Genomic DNA, 26,931 nt, shown 5'->3' with positions numbered 1-26,931 from the left:
TAGAAAATAACAAAACACAAATATTTATTATATAAGTGTATAGCGTGTATTTTAAATACAACGGTAAACTTAGTTATACCTACAGATAATTGTACTAATTATAATTAAAATGAGGTCATTTTTTATTTGTACACATTATATTAACTTCACGTGTATGTTATTAAATAAGTTAGAATATAAGGACATGTAGGAAGTCGATTTGAAACTATTTTTGTATTGATTTAATTACGATACAATATACATTATATATAAGTCACTTTACGATATAATGCCTCGCCTTGCTTTGTTTTGTCTCGTATGATATTATAATTTGTGCACTATTTTTAAAGTAGATTGTATTTATTTATTATGAATTAGAAATGAATTAAATCTGGCTATATTTGTAATCAATTACGGTTCTCGCCATAAAACAGACAAAAACATTTTAAATATCCTATTTATGTATGTTTATTTACATTAATTTACAATACGTAGTGAATTGCGATTTTTCTTTCATAACAAAGTATGACGCTTATACGTGTAAAAAACTTTAACTTTTATTTAGTTGTTTTTGTTATATTGCCCCTTTTTTTCGTTTTAGTGTTTTTAAGTAAGGTATATGTGTACGCTGACTAGCACTAGAAATCTGAATATACAAATTTTATATTACGACAGAGAAACTTTCAGTTACAAAATGTACATATATATAGTATAAATATATGTATATTTGTCAACGTAGTCGAGACGAATGGACAAAATTGTGGAAATGGAATAGCATGTCCCAGTAACCATTTCTTAAGTTCCTAATTCTTATGCTATAATTCGTAATCATTTTTGCAACAATTATATCAATTTATATATGGCACGTCATATTATTAATTTTATAAATAATACAATGAAAGATATTATAACAAAACGCCGTGAATTTTTAAATATTAACATATGACTACGCATTTAAAATAACATGTATAATATATTCGAATGGCAGAACGAATGAAGATAAACAAACATATTTCATTCGGCTAATAGTTCTTCATAATATGTATAACAAATAGTTCTTGATTGATTACCAATTAAATTATCAATCGATATACGTATCATATCTTTATTAATTAACACGATTCTACGTAATTAATTACTTACACTTTAATTTTACTTTGAAACTTCCGTAATAACTTTGATATTATCACAAGAATCCATCTAAGTCACTTAACGTTTTGAAAAAATATTACATGTTAATTCAAGGTCAAAGACATATATTTATCTTTAGTCCTGGCATTAAAATAGGCTACACACTTGTAGGCGTTGTTTCACTGCGTAATATGGTCTGTTCATAGTACGGTCCACCGATTCACTTAATGGCTGACCTTCCGCCCGAATGTCTCTGGATTGTAAGCCCCGACGAAATTGGGTAAAGTTATTTTAATTGAACAGATGTAGGCTAATGGGACTTTTAACTACACCTCTATTAAAGGCTTTTCGTATGATCACTTAACTTATAATGTCAATGATTCGTTGTTAATATTTAACGAACATTAATTTTTTTTTTACTCCAATTGATTAATATTTGTAAATAAATGTTAACAATATTTCATAATGACATAATAGCTTTACATGGATTTTTATGATCATAATATTACTAGGATACAAATAAGTATATAGTATATTTTACTATGTCAAGTATAAAACAAAACGGATTTAAGGCTGAGTGGCGCAGCACAAAATTCTGAACCATTCAACCAAGGCTTATGCGTTTAAAGCCTTATTTATAGTATCGGCGAACATTTTGCTGAATTATAATGATTGGCTAATAAAACTCGCTGAATAATTCGTGCACGAACAGACCCTTACATAAAGTATATACATACTATGACTATATAGTCAACATAGAGCTATCACACGTGGATATCAATTTACATTGTTTTTATCTTTGTATATAATAAAAGTAATATCGAGTAGTGCACCGGTTTCATCATTATGGGTCACTCCGAGATCCCGGGTTTGATTCCCGGTCGAATCGATGCAGGAATAGTTCATTAGTTTTGTATGTTGTCTTAGGTCCGGGTGTTTGTGTTGGTTTTCCATAACACAAGTGCTTTAGCTACTTACATTAGGATCAGAGTAAGGTATGTGATGTTGTCCAATATTTATTTAATATCATTTGTTCAAACTTTGCAAAAAAAAAAAACAAAATACATGAAACGTGACCAAGTTCACAATCATCGCTTTTATACAGACGCACGAATAATCCTTTGATTTGCTTCAAAAAACCGACACCCTGCGGAGAACGGACGAGTATTCGTGACAACTACCGACTGCACCCAAAAATGGTGTTTACAGACTTGGTTTTCGTGCCTATTTTTTGTGTGTTTATATATAAATAAGGCATAATTATTTTAATGTTTCGAATACGATAGAAAGAATGGAAGAATTTTTTATAAAAAAAATACACAATTATGAAAAGAATAAAAAACGATAACGACATATAGATTATGGTTCACTTTATTATTACACAAATATCGAAAATAGTAGGTAAATACGTGATTTCCGATCCTTCTTAGTTTTAGATACATAATATTAAAAAACACGTAAACAGATAAATATTTGCACTGTATTAGTTTTATAAAATATCTTAAAATATTTGAAAATGATTATTATGAATATTGTTACTAATAGCTGAATGAATTTTCACTTTCTAATTAATGTTATTGCATTGAACACTCGTGTGATGTAGAGTGTAATTAAGTCTGCCTACGTAATTGATGTCAAGTTGTCAGGTAAAGGTAAAATTGAAGAGTCTTCACCAACATTATTTCAATGGTCGGAGCAATTTCTCTAATAACGTTCGTTTCTAGGTGTACTGTCACGAAACCATCGTTGGTGTGATTTAATTTGCAATTTACATGTACCATAGCGATATAGATATTATTTAGTTATCATATAAGATACTAGCAACGCTCGGGTGCAACACTGATACTACATAATTTGTTTATTTACGACATGACATTAGAAACTTCTAAAATTATCAGTGTTTCTTTAGTATATATGTCCATATATTATACACAAAAACTTTCCTCCCGAATCACTGTCTATTAAAAAAAAAACGAATCAAAATTTTAAATATCTAAGCATACAGACAGACATTAATGATGATTATGATGATCCATTGTTCGCGCATCATTAATATAAATAAGATGAAAACCAGACTTCGCTAGACTAAAATAAATTAAAATCAACAAATATAAATACAAAGACTAACGTGCCCCTGCTCGAAATTACTATTTGGAACACACTGAACGCACCCGTAAACATCAAACATGGCCGACCGTTGAACTTAATGTCATTAAATTTTATGCATTTATTAACCGAAATATCTCGATTATACGAATTTTGCGGATATATGTTGTCGCTTAAAAATCATTATTTTTTAAATAAATTATTTAGTCAATTAACGAAGATTAAAATATTGTCCGTCATTTCCTATCTGTTTTTGATAATGTATCTTTGTAAATTCAGAAAATTCAGAATTCAGAAACCGAACAGACATTGTGGCGTACATGCAATCAGCACCAAAAACAAGCGTACAACTTGTTATCTTTCTCACCTGATAAACCGAGTACTTATTTATTACAGTTTTGGACCAATCCAAAAGCATTTTCTGGATTCCTATTTTGAATACTTCTTTCAGATAGTTTATTAAAATATTTTTAATCAATAATAAAAAAAAAATCTTCATCTGGCACTAAAAATGAAATTATAAACTCTTGTCAATAAACCCGAGTTTCTTGCCGTCACGTGTCTGAGGTATTTCTTTATGAATCGATGGCAGATTGTTCCTTACATGCCTCGGTGCGCAGGCATTCATAACATTACAGCCGTGTATTATTTGGGCGTAAAAGGCCATTGCCATCAATGGCTTAGATCTAGTGGCTTTTAGCACTTGTGTGAAGGTTTTTGGCATAGTTCCATCAGTGTATAGGTGGTCTAATAGGTGGCGTAATTCGAACGAATCAGACAAAAACCTCTAAAATAAATTTAAAGACCATTGCAAACTGTTATGTAGATTATCTTGTTTCACATAAATGTATATTTATACACTTTACATAGTTAGTTCAATAGTTGTGAAACAGTATTTTTTCAAGAGGATAATATGATTATTACGTCTTGATTATATACAATGTTACGAGTATCGACTGATTGCCTATATTGATATAGAATTGATTTAAGTACACAAAAAATTATCGTTAGTAAATAAATTGTGATTATGATTTATTTAATTATTATTTTAGCTTATGTAATCGGTGCTACGTTTATTATTTTGGCTGATTTATAGTCATATGCATTCTTTTGTCACGAGTGATTGATACCGTTTAAATGTAAACATATGTAATAAATATATCAAATGTATACATATATATCGATTCGAAGAAATACTTAATTTTTTAGTATTTCATTGAAATAATATATTAACCTAGACCTTATAAAGTGCATGAAATAATATTAAGTTACATATACATAATAACATAACGAAATAGTTACTCTTTTTATTTTATAATGAAAATGCTAAAATATTTTTCATTTTAGATGAAAGAAATTGGATAGATAGCTCAAATCAATACGTTTGTCTAGACTTAAAAATACCTCAATGCATACTAATAAACGATTCGAGCACATTTTTGGTGTCTTTACTATTACATCCACGACATATAAATCAATATAATTAAATTAATTAGGATTCACATATGGCACAATTTGGTTAAAATTAGGCACATACAGATATCCTCACGATCTTTTCCTTCACCGCCGAGCACGAGATGAATTATAAATACAAATTAACATGCACATGAAAATGCAGTGATGCTTGCCTGGGCTTGAACCCGAAATCATCGGATAAGACGTACGCGCTCTAACCACTGAGCCATCTCTGCATATGATATACAAAGTCACCAGCAGTGGGAAATTTACAGGCTGTTATTATTATTATTTGTTATTTACGTATATAAGCGTTGCAATTTAATATAAAATTGTGTGAATAATCGAACCACGCCCACAGTGGTTTCATTTACATGAACTATGACGTATGTAATATATTTAAATTTAAAATTATCAAGTATGTAATAACGTAAGTAGCAAACGCTGTGATTGTCCAATAATTGTTATAATTATTCAATGTAAATATATAAATTGTATGTGAAATAACATTAACGAGTAACATTTTGCACGTGATATGTGTAAAATTTATCATACTAATTCTATTTACGCAAATCTATATACTTACTTATATTATGACGTATTAGGTCATGGTACAAACTTCGTACGACTTAGGAATAATAGAATCACTTTAAATATCGATACATACTGTGCCAAATGTAAACAATTGAGAATCGTCGAATCGAGAAATGTAAACGAAAAGTTAAGAAGTAAAACATATTACGGTGTAAAAAAGCTTCATATATATATTGATCCTTATAACTTAGTTACTTGTCCTTTAACTTGGTAATTTTAATATACTTTTGTAATTTGGAGAGAAAGCAATAACAAAACAAAAATGAGCGAGCGGAAAAATGCGTTATCATGCCGTGTAGTTCTAGATAAGAGCGCAGACGGTTTGGCAAGATTTAAAACTATATTGTATAAATATATCTATATGTATTTTTGATTCTTTGACACTTAGTTGTTTGAGGTTTGTGGCGCGTTCGCGTTGTAAATATTGGTTATAAATTCTTACGACGCCAATATCTACGAGAAGTGACCACTTACCATTAGATTAGGTGGTTGGTGTCTTTACTTAGAAATATCTTAAATAGATAACTAATATTCAAATAAAAAAAAAATCTTTTATTATAAGTCTAAAAATAAGGTGGTAGGTTTTTTTTTCATCTTTTAAACGGTACAGCAAATTTTCTAAATCTCCTTTGAGACCCTAGTTTTTTCCGACACAATTTGCTGCTTATCCGACAAGTCAAATTGTCCCCTTGTGATTGCGCTCTGACCCTTGAGAACCGCCAATGATTTCACATTTTCTATTACTATCTCCCGGTCTATGTACAAAACATCAAATCCATTCCAAAACGTTTTTCGCTAATGAGTTTTACTGTTATTTTACTGTAAGAAAAAATACAGCAAGTTTACAAGTTTAAACTTTAATGTTTGCATCATCGAGTGTCTACTCGATGATGCAAACATTAAAGAAGACAAATATACTTTTTCAAAATTGTATAATACTAGTTTCGGGATAAGAAGCAGCAAAACTTTTATACTAAAATCTATCGTTGCTTTAACTGTAATTTATTTGGGATACCTCGAGGGAAATCCATTTGTGTCAAGCTGGTTTAAATCGACGAATCATTCAGATGAAACTCGATAACCTTAAACTATGCCAAATTCTGATAACGGTTCTATATTTCGAAGCCAGGAAAGCCGTGGATATCGCCAACTCGATCACTTTTTGTTAGACCCACTGAGTTTCTTTAGACGGTTCTTCTTATGTCATAGTATGATTTTTCCGAACTGATGGCAGTGTTTTATTTGACAATCAATGAGTGATTTTAAGGCTTCTGATGTTAGATATTGAATAAAGGAATATTAGGAGCTTGAATTTCACTATGCCAAACTTTATTGAATTTTCCTTTATTCGTTCTGGCTTAATTATGTAACAAACATAGTAATATAATCTGTCAACGTATATAATTAAAAAATAATACTCGAAATATCAGTTGCATTGGTTCAAAGAAACTGATAATAAATTCAGACGTAAGATTTGATACCCAATTGTGAAAAAAAATGACAGTCAAATTGTATTCAAATGTTTATCTAGTTGTTGGAGTTGTTTCATTATAAAGTTTCCTATCTTGCTTTTATATATTAAAAGTCGTTGTTCTGTACTGTCTGGTTGTGTCAGCTTGCTGTCCTGCCGGATTATGAAAGTTGTGTTGCACATACTGTTGTTATTATAAATTATGCTGTTCAGTCAGTATGAAAAGACTTTTATGTACAGGACAAACACATTTACAAAACAATATTTCATCATATCGTACTTTATTGTTAATAATTGGGAAAAAAGAGTACTTCTTATGTTATCATTTCCTACATTACAAATTATATAGTTTTGTAATAAAGTGTTTGATATAGTCATATATTTTGTAATGCGTTTAATTGCCAATATACTCGGATTATTGTATTGTATTATATAGTATTGGAAAAATATGAAATTTAGATATACTTTTAAATGAAGGTGGTTTTTTTAATTTATATGAATAGAACCGTAAATATTTTTTTATTCAAACGGATTCCCTAAAGTCCCGAGGCCAAGTGAGGTAAATTGCCCCTTCAGACTGTTAACCATCGCCTGTTTTCTCAGCTTTTATAGCGTGCCCTTACGGCTATTACCGTTGTATTTACGATCTGAAACGCTTTAATGGGATTGGTTCATGTTTTAAATAATAAAAGCGAATTTATGATTTTGATCGTTATATAAAAGCAATAATACACTTTTCTTTATATAAATCGATGTTACGACCGGTTTTCGTTTACTTTTTCTGAAGTATTTTATGTTATATAATATTCCTAATAGCGAATCAAATAAACAAACAATCTTTCTTATGAATGGGGTCATTGACCGGTGCAAGAATGTTTAAAGGTTGTCACAAATTACAATAGAAATTTTATAGTAATGAAATGTTTTTAAGATAATCCGGGAGACAATTCTGCTGATAAAATAATGCCAAATACACGAGTAAGCTAGTCAATTATAAATCTTGAAAAATATTAAATACGAATCGTTTCTAATTCGATATATTTCCTGTTACCATTTAATGATCATTAGTAATAATTGGAATTTCCATTGTTTCAGTAAATATACACGTGGAATACTTTATTGTCGATGTTATTTTATTTTTTTCATATTACACATCAATACTTACATTTACGATTGTCGGTAGTTACTCTGTATAGTGTGTATATACCGGTTGCAGAATTGAATATTTTCAAATTACGGAACTATTTAGTTACCAAGGTTTGACGAAACTTACCAATACTTTTTTTTATGGAAGTGTATTGTATATTCAGACTGCGTTTCGGTTGTTCGAACAAAGACATCTTTTATCAGATTAGATTCAGTGCACGCCCGGAACACGTCCAACCTTTTGGCATCCTTTACGCTGTATGAATTTTGTCTAATTACACAGCTATATACAGGGTCCGTAGTGGGGGTATCTGTTGGTTTCCCATTGCTGGTCAAATGACTCAGTTTGCCTTAAAGAGAACTAAAGAAAGTTTATATACTAGTTTAAATAATGCAAGGTGGTATATATGGCATCGAGTTAAGGAAAATCTTTTCATCTCACTGATTTTCTTGTCAATATGTGTACAGCTCGGGAAAAAGAACAAATACACCTTTCAATAGACATAGCATTATTTATATTTGAGAGTAATCATAGACACTATTAAGCTCAAAATAGTATTTTCATAATTCTAAATCGCAAATTTGATTTTAATATAAAAAAATACACTTGATTATTTATGAAAGTTAACTTTTACATTCCATTTTGTAAAGTCATACTATTTAGGTTATATACTAACAATGGTTAATTAAAGAGTTATGCGGAGAGTAATAAGATGTTTCCAATCGTTAATTGTGGAAAGGGTCCATAAAACTTCACGAATAGCTCACGTAAAGGTTACTGCACATACCTTATGGGATTTAAAATTTTAAAAATGTTATCATTGACTACGCAAGAAGTTATATCATATAAGAATGATTATAAAAAAGATGAACGCAATACGGTTAATTACCCAAAGTTTATCGATGTGATAATGGTAAATTGTGTTATCACAGATATTATCAAAAAAAAATTAATTGAATAAATTGAATTATTACACAATTATCACATAATTTAAATTTCTTATTCTACGAAATATGGCAAAAAACCTTTATCGTAAATATGATAAAGTGATTGTATTTATCGCATCTCAATGATATTGTCACTGTAGGTTCTTTTTTCAGAAAATCTGGTCATTTTACGTCACGAGAATCGGATACACGATTCAACAGGGAAATGCTTCTGGTGGTCATGCTACCACGTGGTCGTAATTTGTACAGTAGCTATAACTTTTTTTAATTTTGAATTTATTTTCTAAAGGTCTATTAATATTTCTTATAATATAACTAATTTTAGATTTAATAGTCGTAATTAAAAAAAATAGTAGTTATTTAGATTAAAGTACTCATTTTAGCAATAGTGTGTTTCGTTTAAGATAACCACGTATATAGATACTTCAACTAGTCCTTACATAAAATGCTAACTTTTGGCCCTGTGGAAAATTGTGCTAACTTACAACGGTAATTTATTATTCCTCACAAAAAAAACGAAGTTTAATCGTAACTTAGGACCAATTATATTTATTTATATTGTTAATGATACGACGACGTTGATATTCCAATCCAACTTTGATCCAACCGGAACTCGATCGAACCGGAAAAAACCGCTGAACGCTAGTGATTATGTTTCGATTATAATGATGTTAACTAACAATTTGTTAGTAAAATTGAGTAAAATGCTAGTTAATGGTATAATTAATTATAAGATTTAAGACTAGGTTCAATCGTCAAATGTGTAATGACCTTTACAAGTAAACGTGTGATGGTTTATTTCGGTGTTTGGTATTGTTTACGACTAACGATCGCTCGTAACTGGCCTTGTGAGTAAGATGTACAGAATTATTTCACTGCTGCGAATGCGTTTTGAACCAAATGTATTTTATACAAACATAGTATAAAGTAGCGTTGATATTATTGTCTGATATAAATTTGAGGCTATATGAGAACTGCCTTATGGCAGTTTTTTGTTGTCTTATGGCGCTAACTTCGAATGTAAGTATATAATAAAACATGAAATATAACACAGAGTATTAAAAATTAAAATCAATATACACTTTATATATAAGTAGACTTTCACAAGAACTTTTGAATTATCATTTTACAAAATATATTAAGTACCGGAAAGAACCGGCAAGATACTCAGTAGTTACTCTTTTTCAACATTTACAAAACAAATTTATGTATATTTATATAATATTTTCTATCTGGAAGGCAACAAACATTAGCTTCACGTTTTTTATCTTATATTTATTTATTTTTATAAGCTTTTTCATTAATACTAAATTTATAAATAATTTAAATTGATGAATCTGCAAAGTTACGTACGTACCTTATAAACTTTTCTTTGGAAGTAACAAAAATATTTATTTAAAGATTTTAATAAATATTAAAACGTATACATTAGATTTACTATTTAATATCTGCCAGTCGCATTTTCGCTCATATTAGATTTAGACTATTAACGTGACAAAGAGCAAATTTCGTATTCTCGTAATAAGTATGCCACACATACACAAACGTGAAATGTGAGAATTGTTTCAGCAAATATTGTGTCCGCTGCAAAGAAATTAACCGTAAGAAATACATTTTCAATGAAAGTATTTAAATACACTTGTTATAAATAATATTTAAACTCTGTTTTTTACTAATGAGTTGTAATAAAATGTTTAATGATATTAACGTTTATTTTTTATTCGTTGTAATTACGTCGTCGTAAATATAAAAACGTCTCAAGTAGGTACTTTCATTTTTTCAAAGAATAGGGGAAGGATATATGTATATAAGGTATTACCATCGATTAAAATTTTCTGATTTCCGTAAATCACCTAATTTGGTTATAACTATTTTAATCATTACTCATAAGTATTTTTTTATATTGCAACATTTACAACAGTTGGCAAATGCATTAACATTTATTATGATATTAAGGTTCCACAAGGCTCAATTTTTGGTCAACTTTTCTATACATTCTTTATCAATGATACTGTATCCGAAATCAAGCATTATTGTAGCAGATGACCTCGACACTGAGTATCAAATAGCAAAGTTTAAACTATAAGAAGACTTAAATAATTTAATTACTTGATGCCGAAAAAATTAATGACTTGGAATCCCTCTAAGTGCTTCATACTGTTTACCATCAAAATGAAACCAATACAGAGTCGCATATTGTACCCAATGAAGCTTTAAAAGAAACTAGAGATAAATACTTTGGGGTTTCGATCTTCAGAATAAATGCGTTCTCATAATTAAATAACGTTAATTATTCTTCATACCTAAAATTAATCTCTACTTTTTATACTTCATAATTATTAAATAACTTTACACAGTTCGTCTGAATGATATTATAGCTTTATTAGACATAGTTTTTTTTTTTTATTTATGTTACTGACACTATTCCAGGGCGTTATAGCGTTCAGTAACAGGAGTTACATTAAAACTTACTGTACTGAGCGCTTTACAATTACTCTTGGTTGGAGTTCAAAACATACGTATTTATTGTCTGAAAAAAATTATAGGGCTTATAGTGATTAATGTAACTAATAAAAGAAGTTGTTTTTTATTATGTTTTAACACAGGCAAGTAGGCACATTTTCAAGTTTCTTTGCTATATTCGAACCCAAGTGTTTTTGTTTGACGTATCGTATGCACTTAGCCGAATATATATACTTTTATCAAAAATACGTCCAGCAAAAATCGGACCCGTTACAATAACATCAAAATTCGAAAGTTCATATTAGTTTTGTAGCCCGTAAGTTCATCCAGCAACTAACTAACAAACATTAATTATTTAGTCGAACTTGTCTAGTTCGTGAACTAAGTGATGTAGTTTACGTAAACTACATTTTCGACTTAGGTAGTTGTTGGAAAGCGCTGAACGAGCTCACGATGCCGTGAAGTATTTGTACTAATTTAAAAAACTCGAGTAGGTTAGGCTTCTTGTTGACTTTTCCAGTTAGTCAATATCGTTCAAGTTTAATTTGTTGCAAAGGAAAAAAGTAATTAATAATAAATAAAGTGAAGTGACAGCCTGTAAATTTTCCCACTGCTGGGCAAGGGCCTCCTCTCCCACTAAGGAGAGGGTTTGGAACATATTCCACCACGTTGTTCCAATGCGAGTTGGTGGAATGCACATATGGCAGGAATTTGGATGAAATTAGACACATGTAGGTTTTCTCACGATGTTTTCCTTCACCGCTGAGCATGAGATGAATTATAAACACAATTAAGCACATACATATAGTGGTGCTTGCCTGGGTTTGAACCCGCAATCATCGGTTAAGATGCGTTCTAACCACTGGGCCATCTCAGCTCTCTAACCACTGTGCCATCTCAGCTCGAAAAGAGATTATACCAGAGATATTACCCAATTTTATGGAATAATTACGTAAGACTATTTTCACTAGTTTTGACCCCCTTCCTTCCTATGATAAGAAAAAATAAGAATAGGCAGAACCCCTCCCTGTATAATATTCATTACGTAAGAATTTAAAGGAAAAAATGAATAAACCTTTATTTTATTTTAATTTTAATTCATCATAGTAACAATTTTTTGGAATGTTTATTTGTAATTTCAAAGGTTCTAGTTCTAGTTCAAATCGCGCGGTTTTCCGCTATTTTTCAAATAATTAAAACTGCGCTTTTTTTTATCTTACGTAAAAACTATCGAAACTTTTCCCACCCTCTTGTAAGAAATCATAAGAAATAGTCGACCCCCTCCGCCCCAAAACGTCATACGTAATAAATGAATGGCCCCTTAGAGGAAATTTATGTCACATTTTTGTCAATTAACAGTACATTGGCATAGAGTAATCCCTTTTGTTGATACATTATTTAATTACAACTATTTTTCTAGAAGTTACATTACAGAAGCATAAATGTACATCGCAAGATATCTGTCTCAAGTAATTGGATGTGATTAAAACATTTTTTCTCGAGACATTGTTCTTGAATCTACGACCTAGAAACGCGTGAAGTCAATTAAGAACTTTGGATCTTTCAAACAATTATGCGACTAATTGCATGGAACAGTTACTTACTGAGAAATTATGTGAAACGATTTAATCTAATAAAACAATTACTAAACGAATAGAAGTTTCTAATTGAAATTATAATTATCTTTCCATGCATTAATATATTTATATAATAACTTACATTTACTGAAAAGTGAAAAATCATTAAATCAAAAATATATTACACTTGATGAGAAAGTTATTTGATAAGGATTTAGATGCAGGCGATATATCTTAACGCTAAAACCATGAACATGAATAACTCGACTATAAATTTTCAAACATATACCTACACCAATAAATCTTAAAATAACTTCTAAAATCAATAGATAAATCAAATAATTATAATAACGTAACAATTTATTACAGATAAAATCTGAAGGAATCATATAAATAACCCTTATTTATATACACGTGTACATTTGTGGACAAATATTATTTGCTTTTATCTCATTATTCTGTAAATTATAATGCGAACTTTAATTTACACGTGTCGATCAGAAATAGTTACCCAGTCATCGAGTCTTAAGTAAAATTGGATCATAGAAATTTTAAAGGCATGAATACGTATAATCTTGCCAAAAGTTTTCGAACGATTAATGACGTCTTAGAGAAACTTTGACAATTTATCACAACAATATCAGAACCGGCTACGGTCGGTCTTTAAAGGATATCATTTATCAACCGAGGAATTATCAAAGCTATTATTGTTCAAAGTTTTCTCAATCTTCGTTGATAAATTTCTAATTATATTTTAATTTGACACTTACGACTTTTTTTCGGACCAAGTGGTTAGAACACGTGTATATTAAACAATTCAAGAGTTCAAACCCAGGCAAGCACGATTGTTACTCGGCGTTGAATGAAAACATGACGAGGTAAACAACATGAGTCTAGTTTTAATGAAATATTGCTACATATGAATCCAGCGGTTTTTTATTAGATAGATTGATTCAAGAGGAAAGTTTACATGTATATTACATGCACAATACAGTAAAGAATGTCTGAAAAACTCATCATTGTAAGACATTCTGCAGTATATTAGCATACATAACATTGCAACCGTGCGAAGTCGGCACGGATCGCAAGTAATACATAAAATACAATACATATTATATACATGCAATGGGCCGTTCTGCAGTTAGTTTGGGTACTATGGTGCATATAAATTAGTAATGATAATAGACTCTATACGTAATTGTACCGCACAATATAGAGTCGCTTCTCGAGCACTAGACACTGCGCACGGCTGCTTTTTTTTCTAATAAGCCTGCCGCAGCCAGTCGTAACTAATTTCTGGGCGGCCAACTTGAACGCGCTTATTGTAGTTTGGCGAGTATTGTACCTAAGGTGAATTGATAGAACGCGCTTGCCAGTAGGGATTACCTAACCACGTATTATCGAAGGAATTCTTAGAAATGCTAATCTATACTTATAAAATTATACTGACTGACTGATTTATCATCGCTGAATTTTGGTAACTATGATCGTTTTATTGAGTAGACACTCAATTAGGAAGGAATTTTGGAAATTTCACCCCTGAGAAGGTTGAAATAGGGGTTGAAAGTTTGTATAAAATTCCATTTTTTTTTGAGTCAGAAAAATTAACCTTATTTTTTGGATATTGTTATAAAATGATTTGATACGTATTTAAGCGTTCCTGGATATTTTCCCCGTAAGGGGTATAACAGGGGTTGACATATAACTACATTATATAATCGTAAATCGACTTTTAAGTAGTCTAATATTTTTCATTTCATTTTACTTAGGAGGACTCTAAAAATTATCTTGAATACGCAATTATTTTTATTACTTTTTAGTGCATATTTATTTGTTTTAAAATAGTGTTTTGTTTGAAGTTGGTTTTTCTTTTTGTTAAATTTTTTAGTTATGAATTTTTGTAGTCGTAAAAATAACCATGTTAATTTAATTTAATTTAATAATAGAGTAATTGACCTCATTAATGAGAAAAACTAGTTAGTAGAGTTCTCATTCAGAAAAAAAATAAAAGTTTCTAATTATCTTTGTCGGCGAAAGTTATTGCCGTAAATCAATTTTTTATTTTTTTATTTTCTGAAAGATTCCTGAGAGAATATTTAAATGATAACAGAGCTATCATTCCGTAAGTATTTTCTGTGACAAAACTCAACGAATAATTGAATCATAACTATTGTAGAGCCATCTTTAAGAACCGGCTCAAAACAAAACAAAAAACTACTGTGCTATGTGTGTAGTTGATTCGCGAAATTGTCCACAATAGTTCGCTAATTATAATGTTTACATACATGTAAACGTTATATTTAGCCAACTATTATAATAAGTAAGTCGGTTTACGCATGAAACGAAACGAGTTCACGTAGAATTGTTATTAGTCCAGACATTTCGTCGGAAAAGGATAATAAATGAAAATACCTTGAAAATCTTAACTTGAGTTTTCGGATCAAGGTTTCCGGGGCGCTAAGGCCATCTTGAAAAAAGGGGTAAAATTTGTTTTTCGGCAATAACTCAGCTATCCGATGAGATTTAAACATTTTGACAAAAATTAAAAACATTAGCTTGTTAATTTCATTTTCATTTACGAATGGATATAATGACTGGACAATATAGAAAATTTTAGACCTAGTAGATCATTTCACAAAACGAAAAAAAAAACAAATGTTTTTCATACATTCATTTGTTTATTTATACTATTCTTTGAATACAATTTACACTCCATTAGTAAGTACATCTGTAATTTAAATGAAATTTACTTGATTGACTGCTTACTTAAATTAGTTAATGAATGTCAGTTTTCCACGGAAAATTACTCGGTAGGTTATGATAAGGATCGTAATTATGCTCCATGTGAATGTCAGAATATATATAAATATACCTTTCATAACTAACGGACAACTAATTGGTGGAACTGACGGGTAACTGTTCAATTAATCTTATATTTCAGCCACACTATAACATTATAAATGATATTGTATTTACTCCCACAACATTTAATTTCTAAGTAACATGATTATTAAACAAAATAAAATAACGCTCATCAAATCACAATGCTCTTGTAATCATTTGTGACGTTTAATTTTATCTGCCCACGGAATGAAAATTGCAAATGCAAAAGGTACTACATTACCGTATATATATTATATACAAAAAAACATGCTTTGGGAAATGACTTATCTATGTCCATGTATATATTATGTACATATTTCTAAATGTTCTTCCTTTTACTTCCCTGAGGGAGCACGTCCATCATTCCAGTTAATCTTATATTGCAAATGTTTATGTGAAATCTTACACAACGATGGTCCGTCTACCAAATGTCAAATTAGTACAGGGAAAGAAGTAATTGAAGGTAGAAGAAATATTGTTGAAATATATATTTTTTTAACTTGTGTCGCACGGTTGTAATGCTGATACTAAGTATGGTGCAAAATGTCTTACAATGTTTATAATTATTCAGTCATTCTCTACTCTATTGCGCATTTATTATACATGTAAACCTTCTACTTCAATCAACCTATCTATTAAAAAAACATCTTCAAAATGCGTTGTGTAATTTTAAAAATCTAAGCATACGTAGGACAGGCAGTGGTTTGCGACTTTGTTATATACTATGTAATGATTTATCTGATATCCGTAAAAGAAATATGTACTTAAAGATAATTAATTACGCCGTGAAGATAATTGTCGTCGAAATGATTGATTATACACACACCGGCTCCAAATATAACAATAACTATAACTACGTTATATAATCGTAAATCGACTTTTAAGTAGTCTAATATTTTTCATTTCATTTTACTTAGGAGGACTCTAAAAAATATGTTGAATACGCATTTTTTTTATTACTTTTTATTGCATATTTATTTGTTTTAAAATAGTGTTTTGTTTGAAGTCGGTCTTTCTTTTTATTTAAATTTTTATTTATATCAAACCTTAAATCTAATATAAATACTTGAACTCGACTATTTATTTTAAAAGGTTTGTTTATTTGAAATATATAACATTATCTCATACTATGAATCATATAAAAAATGGTTTAAGTAATGCTATTGTTAATATGTAGGTACATCAAAATGTATTAATATTCAAGAAGTTTACGATTGATATCCAGAAATAAATTTGGATAATTTTAACTGAAAAGGTCAAAATTGTATCGTTCCTGCATTTATCCGGCCATCGCAATGAACGATTACTTTATATATAGAAAAGGATGATTTCTCAATACATAACACAGATAATACATTCGAATTTTATAGTGCAAACAAAATTTAATCTATATTAAATTCCCAAGCTAACTATAATATCTATTTTTTGGATAAAACGCTATCGTTCAACCATTTTCCAAAATTCAAAATATTTATCGCTTTTTCCATTAGTTAAAAACCGCATCAAAACCCGTTAAGTGGTTTATAAGAAGTTAGTAGCGATACAAATAGAAACATACTTTGTTTTATATCATTTATAGATGTAGAAATAAATTGTTTACAAATTTTATCTCTATAACAGATCGCACATTTGTTGTTTAAACAAAAATATATATAATAATTTATATCACTGAGAAAGACAACGACTTTAAATTAGTCGTGGCTGTTTAAATAAGTTTTTTAAAAAAGAATATGAAAGTAAATATCATTAATTTTTTTTTATTGTATTTTATATGTGTTCAAGGTAATAGGAAAATGGCGTCATATATCGCACTTTACTCAAAGTCAACACCTGCTATTATTTTATTCTTTGTATTAAACAAACTTGTTTGCTTGCTATGTGATGTAAATGACACGACGTCGTCAGACCGATTTAACAAATGGCATAACTTATGTCCACGAGCCAACATAACAAATAGCCTAAGTCATATATATTATAAATATCTCCAACTCTAATTTTTCATTAAATAGTTATTCATAATAGATTTAAATGTCCATTATGATGATGGATGACCTTTTGATTAATTTAAATTCGAGATTTTGCTAGTTTATAATAAATTAATTAACGTCGTATATTATATTTATTAAACAATGAAACCAGATTTGTTGATCACGCCATCTAGCGACTAATAACGTAACTGTTACACATTAGCTTTGCCGCAAGGAGTAAGTATTTTTAGATGCTACTCTGCTTGAAGACTTATTAGTACGTCAAGATTACAATAGATGTCGCTACTTATTTCTTTATTTATTTTTTAGTTATAGTATTTATTCAGTCGCTTAAACTAAACGAACATTTTATATTCAGAATGTTTCATATGTATTATTAGTATCAAATAAACTACAAACAATTTAACTATTTTTTTTCTTTTTATTTATAAATTTAAAACACTATTGTTAACAATTTGTTGAGAAAATTGTAATTATCACCGCAAATGGTATTCTTGTCTTTTGTCACCGGTTCAATCAAGCTCGGTCATGTGCCCCTGTTATACTGACCTTTCATCATGTACTAGTCCATGGTTATGATATTTAGTCAAGGCAAATAAAACATTATGTATTTAAGTAACTCTTAGTTGGTGACATGTCTTGATGTTCATAACTAAAGCATGTATGTAATTTGTGTTTTCAGGTGTAGTGACGGCTTCAAGCTGGCATCGTCGGGCCCAGGCAGCCCGGCGCCGCCGCCGGTGCAGTGGCGAGTGCGGAGGAAACCAGGTAATTGTTACTAAATACAACTCACTAAGTAAAGTTTGGTGAAACAATAGATTTATCGTAAATTTGATACTTTATATAAATAGTTAGATATTTTGAGGAAGACGTCGACGTCTAATTACAACTTGTATGTGTTGTGTAGTTTCTGATGATGCTGGAAAATAATGACATGCAGATACATCGAACTAATGTAAATCTTAATAATTGAAGTTATGCACCATTAGGATAGACAACGAGTCGCTTTTAATATTTAAGAAATAAGCAACATATATTGCACTGTAACCAAACGAAGTGTCGTTATGGTTGCCCAGAGACACTTGAACTCTGGGAAACTATTAAAACTCGTTAAATTGTTACAACTTATTTTAGAAAGCAAAATATAACCAGGCTTATATTATGTAAGACACAAATTAACACCTTAGAGTTTATAGGATTTTGGATAATTACTTGTGTAATACTTTTGATTTTTTAAAACGAAATTAATCCCATCAATCACAATATTGCTATCTTAATAGTATAGATTAACTTAAATCTATAACGATACGACTTTACTATCGAAATGACGACTACTATGAACTGCTGCGGGAACGAGCAAAATAACCAGATCCCCAGGGACTAAGTACTCAGAATCCCGTAAAAACCGTGAACAAAATTTTTCTCCAAAACTGCATTATTTTCTCACGTTATTTTTGTGAATTACAGGGACTATGCAACGTTTTCATTGGTAGAGTAATATCACAGCAATTTAATAAAAGGTAAATTATTTGCAGTGACAAAATTTGATGCGCTATCGTAAAACGTAATGTGCTTGAAGGATTTAACACAAGCTAGCTAAAGTAAGCAACGTTTTTTGGACGCTTCTATTTGGTAAGCTGATGGGAAATGCCATCTAATAGTAAATGTTTACACATTGGTGCTGTTACATATGATAACCATCTTATATTACCAATGCGCCAGTAACCATGCCTTGTGTGTTACACTGACTTAGGTACTCGATCTTCAAACCGAAACAAAACACTTTATTGTGTAGTACCCACTGGTACCTCCTCAGACGGGCTTGCTCTAAACCCTATCGCCAAGCGCCACGAATGTTTCTGTCTAACCAATTCCAAACGTTCAGAGCTCTAATTTTCCACACGGTTCTGGTACAAAGCATCAATTATAAGCTACAACAACAACAACAACAGCCTGTAAATTCCCCCTGCTGGGCTAAAGGCCTCCTCTCCCTTTGAGGAGAAGGATTGGAACATATTCCACCACGCTGTTTCAAAGCGGGTTGGTGGAATACACATGTGGCAGAATTTCCATGAAATTTGTCACGTGCAGGTTTCTTCACGATGTTTTCCTTCACCTGATGAATTATAAAGACAAATTAAGCACATGTTATAAGCTTGTTTTGAAACAATTATTTAGTAATTAAAAGTTTTGTTTATTTAAAATAATAATACAATGGCTATGTGTGCTTATAAAGGTAGCCCACAATGAATGCATTTAGACAATATTTTTTTGTGTACACAATTACATGTATTTGCCGTTGACTGTTGTGGATTTTCATTGAACAAGCCTGTGAAATCAGGTCGGAAATAAACAAACATGTAAGTTTTAAAACTCTGTCGGATAAGAGGCGATTCTAATTCGCTCTGCAAGGTCTGACCTGAAAACCATTTCCGGTTAAAAAAAATATAAAAGAGAAACCAAAAATATTTTCTGTATCAATTGTATCTTCTTCTGTTTTATATTAGATACAACATTTGCATATATTTGTACGAAGACAATTACATTGTATACACATGTATTTCCTGAAGCAAATAGAAATGCTGATTTGTTAAGAATTCACATGCGAACTTGTTAAGGCTACCTATATGGTTTACATTGGCACGAAAGTTTCACAATTAGATGGTGCACTTGAAGTTCTTCTTAATAGCTTTAACTTTGATAACATCATTACTGTGTGTCTCTTTAGTCTAGTAGACATAACAGCTGCGTTAAAGACGGTCATAGATTCTCCGGTAAATTGTAACTTATACGTTATCAGCATCTTTTTTTGCGATTTAAGGAAGGCAATGTTACAATACCATTTTCAGTATGTATAGGCATTCTTTGTCTAATTCTTTCCCCAATCGTATCAGATTGCCGTCCAAATGAACTATCGGACTGAGATTAGAGGGCTACATACTTTTTTCCCTTACAAACTATTTCATTACATTATTACCTTGGTTAGTTTCTTTTGAGAGAATATAAAAAATAAGTATCTAAAATAGCACATTGCTTATTTACTAATTTGGTAACGTAGTGTATTATTAATCTCCTCGATATTTCGTAACATACCAGAAATGTTACGTATTTCTCATTTTCGTTTTCGTAACCTTGGACGGAGATGGTCTGTCTCGTGATAATCCCAATATTGGTTGGGTCCATTCTCAGCGAGGTCAGGGCTTTAGGCATATTCCTATATGTTTCTACTCGGTTGTATTAGCAGTGAAAATGAGACATCTGTCTTCTTTCGTGATATTAAATAAAAACATAAAAACTTCAAAATTCTTAATGGATTTAAATAACTTTACATCCTATAAAAATATTAAGAATAAAATACCTCTTAAAATAATGATACTATAGCTGACTATTTTTGGAACATACTATCCTTAATGTTCTTTAAGTGTGAACTACGCCTATATAATTAGGTTTGTATAACGTAGTATCTTATATAACACAAAGTTACAACTTAAAATGATATACTACGCTGTTGTATGCTCTTGTATTCTTAGCATAAACAACTTGTTAAGTTTGATAGATTATGATTAAGCGGTGGCGTTCCCGTATACATGAATAGCATTAACGCTCTGGAACTCGCGAGCGTCTTCGTTTTTCATGTCGAAAAAATAATACAATAAATGAGCCGCGGTCGTTTTGTAGAGAATAGAATATTTAAAGTTAAACCGATAATTGCGAGGTTCAATATTTATAATTTAAGTCAGGGTGAGAGACAATACCATGATAAACGCCAGTGGGATATACAAACCAGCATCAAAACAGTGTTTATATATGAAGATAATAGCTTTCTTCTCAAAAGGAGAGGTCTTGTGTGTCTGTAGGTCATTATTAGGCTCCCGTTTTGAAAGCAAATTAATTTTATTTAAGTAAACTTCACAATAAAGCGTTTTTGTATGGTCGATAATTAAATACTACCAAATTTTAATTTTTACGTTCAATAAGAAAATGTCCCTGAGTTGTGTGTAAGATATTTGTAATTCAGTGGCGTAGCTATCGTAGGGCCAGGGCCCCTGAGTTCAGGGGGCCCCCTAAACTAAACCTTAAGCTTCTGAAGCTAGAAAATTACGACCCTGCGCACAAGATTTCTTATTTGGTATCTATAATTTTAAAGGGAAATTATTAGTTAAAGAGGAATAGGAAAGAGGGGATGAGGGCCGGGGGCCTCCTCACCTAGCTACGCCACTGATTTGTATGTTCGTATTTTATGCGTTAATGTATAACGTCAGTCAGTAACAATTCTAGAATCTTCAATAGTATAGTAGTAGAAATCAATCTAAAATGTACTCTTTATAGCATCAGTTAATGTTGCAAAATTAACAAATCATAAATATTCAACAGAACTTAGTTCAAATATTGAATGTAACGATATCATTATTTTGATTGTGTCAGAGAAACACGTGGTGGTCGTTGTTTTCGCTCACACCTATAGAATTTGTCATTGTCAGATAAAGACAGAGCTGTTAGTTGATTAATTAAAATTTGAAAACAAATGATATCGAAGTAATTGCTTACAGTTTAGCATAATCCAATTTCAATCCCAAGGGCGGGGCTCAGAATGATCAATTTATTGTATTGTCAATGCGCTATTAACCGAAGTAGTTTATCACATGTGTCTGTATTTATACTCACTCACATATAAAACTTTTAACGTTTAAATATAAAACCATTGTTCTTTTGTAGTAGTGTAACCGATGTACTGGGTGGTCTCAGACGTAATTGGAGCCCAATATAAGGCTTAATATAGCCTTTATATTGATCAATGTTTATGAAAAACGTAATGAAGCTTACATTTTCAAATGCAATCTACTTATCGATAAATATTATATAATTGGAATGTCTGTTGGAAATATTACAATAAACGTCTTTTTACTTTATGCATATAACGCATATATATGTACTTTTTTTAACATTTAAAAATACAAAATCATGTTGGTTAAATACAACTATATATGTATGTATCAATTAATACAGGCAGGATACATATCCTGCCTGAAAGTCAACAAGTAAAATCCACCCTTTTTATCATCAATATAGATATAGATGATGACGTGAGTAGTAAGTTGGACTCCCGTGAGATTTGTCGCCATAACTGAAATCGGTCAGATAACAACACAACGTGATACAAATAAGTTTGAAACGGTAAACATATTTATTTCATGGTTTTAAAATTGTGGCTTTTAAAATATATGTATAACTTTGGAATATTGCAGAGAGAATTTCATAAAATAATACGTAAAGCTTTTTTTAAATATAAAAATATAAACACGTATGAAAACGCTTCAGAAATGATTCATTTAAACGTACAGGAAAGGTTGCAAACAGAAATTAACTCAATTTTCACTGTAATCGCGCTTTGGAGAGCTCAAATTAAAAAGTTACCTTAATAGTTGACTTTCTATTTAAAATTTTCCCAATTCTTCCTAGTAGATCCTTTGTAATTCTGAAACGGAACTCTTCGACTTCTTAAGTTAACGTAATTAGTAAAATTTGATGTTAATTTAAAACGATAAAGGCACTATTCAATAAATACTGAAATTAATAATTGACAAAGCAATTTAATATTTTCCCAGAATTGTAATTACAAAACACCTTGCTGGGCTTTTTTATGTGGCAGCTGTTATAAAAAAATGTTCCTACAGAAGTATTTTTCCATCAAATATACAATAATCATTTTGGTCGAATTTCGAACTTTGAGTAACAAACTGTAAGAATAACATCATCACCTAAAAAGAGTAATTCCACATTTCCATACCATAACACTCGTCCACGATACGCAAGTTCGATTGGTATTTGGAACGTACTAAATGATTTATTAAAAATAAACCCCAAATTGACGTAGAACGTTCATAAATCACATATTTTTTATAATTACTTTGGACTAAATTAAATTGAATTTCCATGTAGGGCGTCAAAACACATTTGTTTACCGTTCCACATTAATAGTATTCAGCTTTTTTTTCGTTTAAAATTACCCGCAAAATATTCAAGTTCCAACTCGTCACCGACATTGTAATTAATCTACTAGCACGTAGCCTGTCTGGACATGTCAAAGGGAGTAATTGACGTTATTTTACAACACGCAAACATGCACATGAATGTAATTATATTCGTAAGCAATAATATTATGTAGGTAGCTACGTTTTACGACTCCGTCCGCGTATAATTAACTCCGCCGAGGTCCCAGTAGACGTATTCCAAACGTATTTATGTCGTAATGATGCGAATAATAATCTGTCATGTCTAAACTTGGGTTATATCGAATTAAAAAAATATATAACAGGGTGATATTTGTGCCCCAATGGGTACTTTAATTTTTGTGATTTTTTAAGAGTTTTTTTTTCTAGTATTTCTTTGGTCAAAGATTACATTTTATTTAATGAAATATTCGTTTTGAATAATCTAAGCAAGTTACATTGGGTTTTATTTAGGTGGTCACCACATTTCATTATCATCAATAAAAAGTCGCTTACCGCTGTCTGTCCCCATTTATGTTAAATCTTTAACATTGTGCAACGGATTTTGGTGCGGATATTTTAATAGATAGATGGATTCGAGAGGAAGGTTTTTGTATATGATACATGTACAATATAGTAAAGTAACAAGAAACAATCTATACTATATTTAGTATCAGCATTGCACCCGTGCGAAGCCGAAGCGGGTCGCTAGTACATTGAGAATTGGTAAACATATGCAACATTTCTTATACCAACAGTGCGCCGTCGATCATAGTACTCAAGTATATAAGACGTTATGTGTCTTGCCTGTCATTACCTTGGTCCATTCATTCTTCTAACCGGTAAAAGCAGTTTGGCGGTAGGATCACTGTTGAGTGTTGACTTAGACAGATGTATTCGATTCTATGAAGTGATTTCTATCGCCTTGCTTTAATCAATTATTTATTATCTTTATTCTCAATATATAAATAGTAACGTGATATATATGTATATAATATTCTTATAGTATTATAAACTATAAAAGTTAAACGTTCTAAGAAAGCTAGGACTCGGAGAACTAGAGATCGCTTTTTTTATGGTATAGGTTGGCGGACGAACATATGGGCCACCTGATGGAAAGTGGTCGCCATCACCCATAGACAATGACGCTCTTAGAAATATTAACTATTCCTTACATCGTCAATGCGCCACCAACCTTGGGAACTAAGATGTTATGTCCCTTGTGCCTGTAGTTACACTGGCTCACTCACCCTTCAAACCGAAACGCAACAATACTGAGTACTAGTATTTGGTGGTACCTACCCAGACTGGCTTGCACAAAGCCCTACCACCAAGGATATAGTAATAGGTAATAAATAGGTGTAATAGGTACGTATATGTAGTTATTAAATATTAGTCAATTAATCTTATCATCAAAAATCAAAATCAAATATAGTATACATATGTATGTCTATGTATGTACAGTGGTATTGTATGTTTATGACTTATTTCAGAACTTAATCCACGTTATTGTCTGTGCGTGATTTCTCATAATATATTCGAAGACCATATGCATGATTTCATATGATAAGTTTAGCATGACTTACTGTGACGGCTTATAGCGGAATAAATCTTCATATATATTTAATGTGCAGATAATGTGCACAGATTCCTAATAAATCACAATACAGGTACAGAACGACGTAACATACACCTACACTCATACATACATTTATATTTTCTAGTTCTGATTTTTTTTATATACATATTTAAATGTTTGCTTTTACAAACTCTCTGTGGTCCACAAGTAATGCATTGGGTACTTCCGTTATAAGAACAAAGGAAAATAATTTATACTATGTAGGTATACATGAAGAATTTGTACTCTCCCGAAGAACTTTGTTATGGTTCCATTTGAAAAAATATTGCACTATTTGAAGTTTAATTTAACTAAGAAGGCAATACACCATTATCCTACTACTAATAGGAGTGGTGTATTAAAGAGAATGTTGCAAAACGGGGGAAAAATGATTTCTTTTGAGAAGTTTTCAAAAAACAACTATCAGAATTAATCCCCAGTAAACATTGAAAAAATAGCTCTGCGACGTGATGTCTATCTTTTAAGATATGCTATATGTTTTTCAAATAATGTAATATTTTCGAGTGTGTTATATAAACATGAATATTACATAATATGTAGCATTTATAAAATTGCCCTTTACATTAGTTAATTTCGATAAATATCTTAGGAGACTTTTTAGTTTTAAAATAATTCTGCAACAAAATAATGATCAAGTACTACTAAATTATACTTATCTACATACTAAGATTATAAAACCCCAGTACTTTTACCTAACGTTCTATTCTTACTGATAATAGCGTTATATTCCTAAAACCACTTAAGGCATTTAGACTCAGCACATTGGCCACCCGATGGTAACTGATCATCTTCGCCCATAGACACTGGCAGCATATAAATTATTTGTTACATAATCAATGGCCCCATTACGGTGTCTAAGCTGCCTAAGACATAATATCCCTTGTGTCTGCAATTAACAAAGCTCACTCACCCATTATACCGGAACCAAGCAGTACAAATTATTACTGTTTAGTGATAGAATAATTGCTAGCCACCACTAACTACTAATTGGTACCACCCACAGAAAACCCACGTTCATAAATCCCTACCATTAGTAAAATGTATTAAAATATAATTTATCCAAGAAGGCTCATAAAAGCTCTTTTGTCGTCAATTGTACAGTGTTGAATTAAAGTAAAATTACAACCGGTTCGGAAAAAAGATGCTACCGAAAAGAATCAGTAAGAATCTCAACTTTATTATTATTATTTGAGCTTCAGTTTTGTTTGTTAATACAATTGTATTTCCTATTATATACTAGACAATAGAAATAGCATTTATTATATACCAAAGAATTAATGTGCACATTTCCCCGTTAAATTATGACTCATTTAACGATTTCCTTAAACGATATAATAAATATTGCACACGTAAATATAAAGCGATGGTTTCTCGGAGAAACTTCATGACTCATAAAATATTTCACTTATTTGTGTATTATCCGATTGTTGTCGATTACAGACGGTCGGGAAACGCATTACCTAGATGCCAATTATACTCATGACATAAATCATTTCTCAATTCTCTGAATCAGTTTTCACTATGATTGATAAACAGTCAATCACGAACGACAGCGTGGATA

General features: G+C 30.7%; 1 protein-coding gene across 6 annotated transcripts in view; it reads left to right on the top strand.

The window, feature by feature from the left end:
* LOC124536652 (dual 3',5'-cyclic-AMP and -GMP phosphodiesterase 11-like) overlaps window positions 1-26,931 on the top strand; it is a 220,519-nt gene that overhangs the window by 29,117 nt on the left and 164,471 nt on the right. For all 6 annotated transcript variants that reach the window (XM_047113199.1, XM_047113191.1, XM_047113196.1 and 3 more), the window contains exon 2: window positions 18,424-18,509. The gene's annotated coding sequence lies outside the window, so the exon portion shown is untranslated. The remainder of the gene's footprint in view (window positions 1-18,423; window positions 18,510-26,931) is intronic.

This window comes from Vanessa cardui, chromosome 17 (assembly GCF_905220365.1).
Source record: "Vanessa cardui chromosome 17, ilVanCard2.1, whole genome shotgun sequence".
Taxonomy (NCBI): Eukaryota; Metazoa; Arthropoda; class Insecta; order Lepidoptera; family Nymphalidae; genus Vanessa; species Vanessa cardui.
The sequence above is the reverse complement of the archived record's forward strand: the minus strand, read 5'-3'. Positions and strand labels throughout refer to the sequence as shown.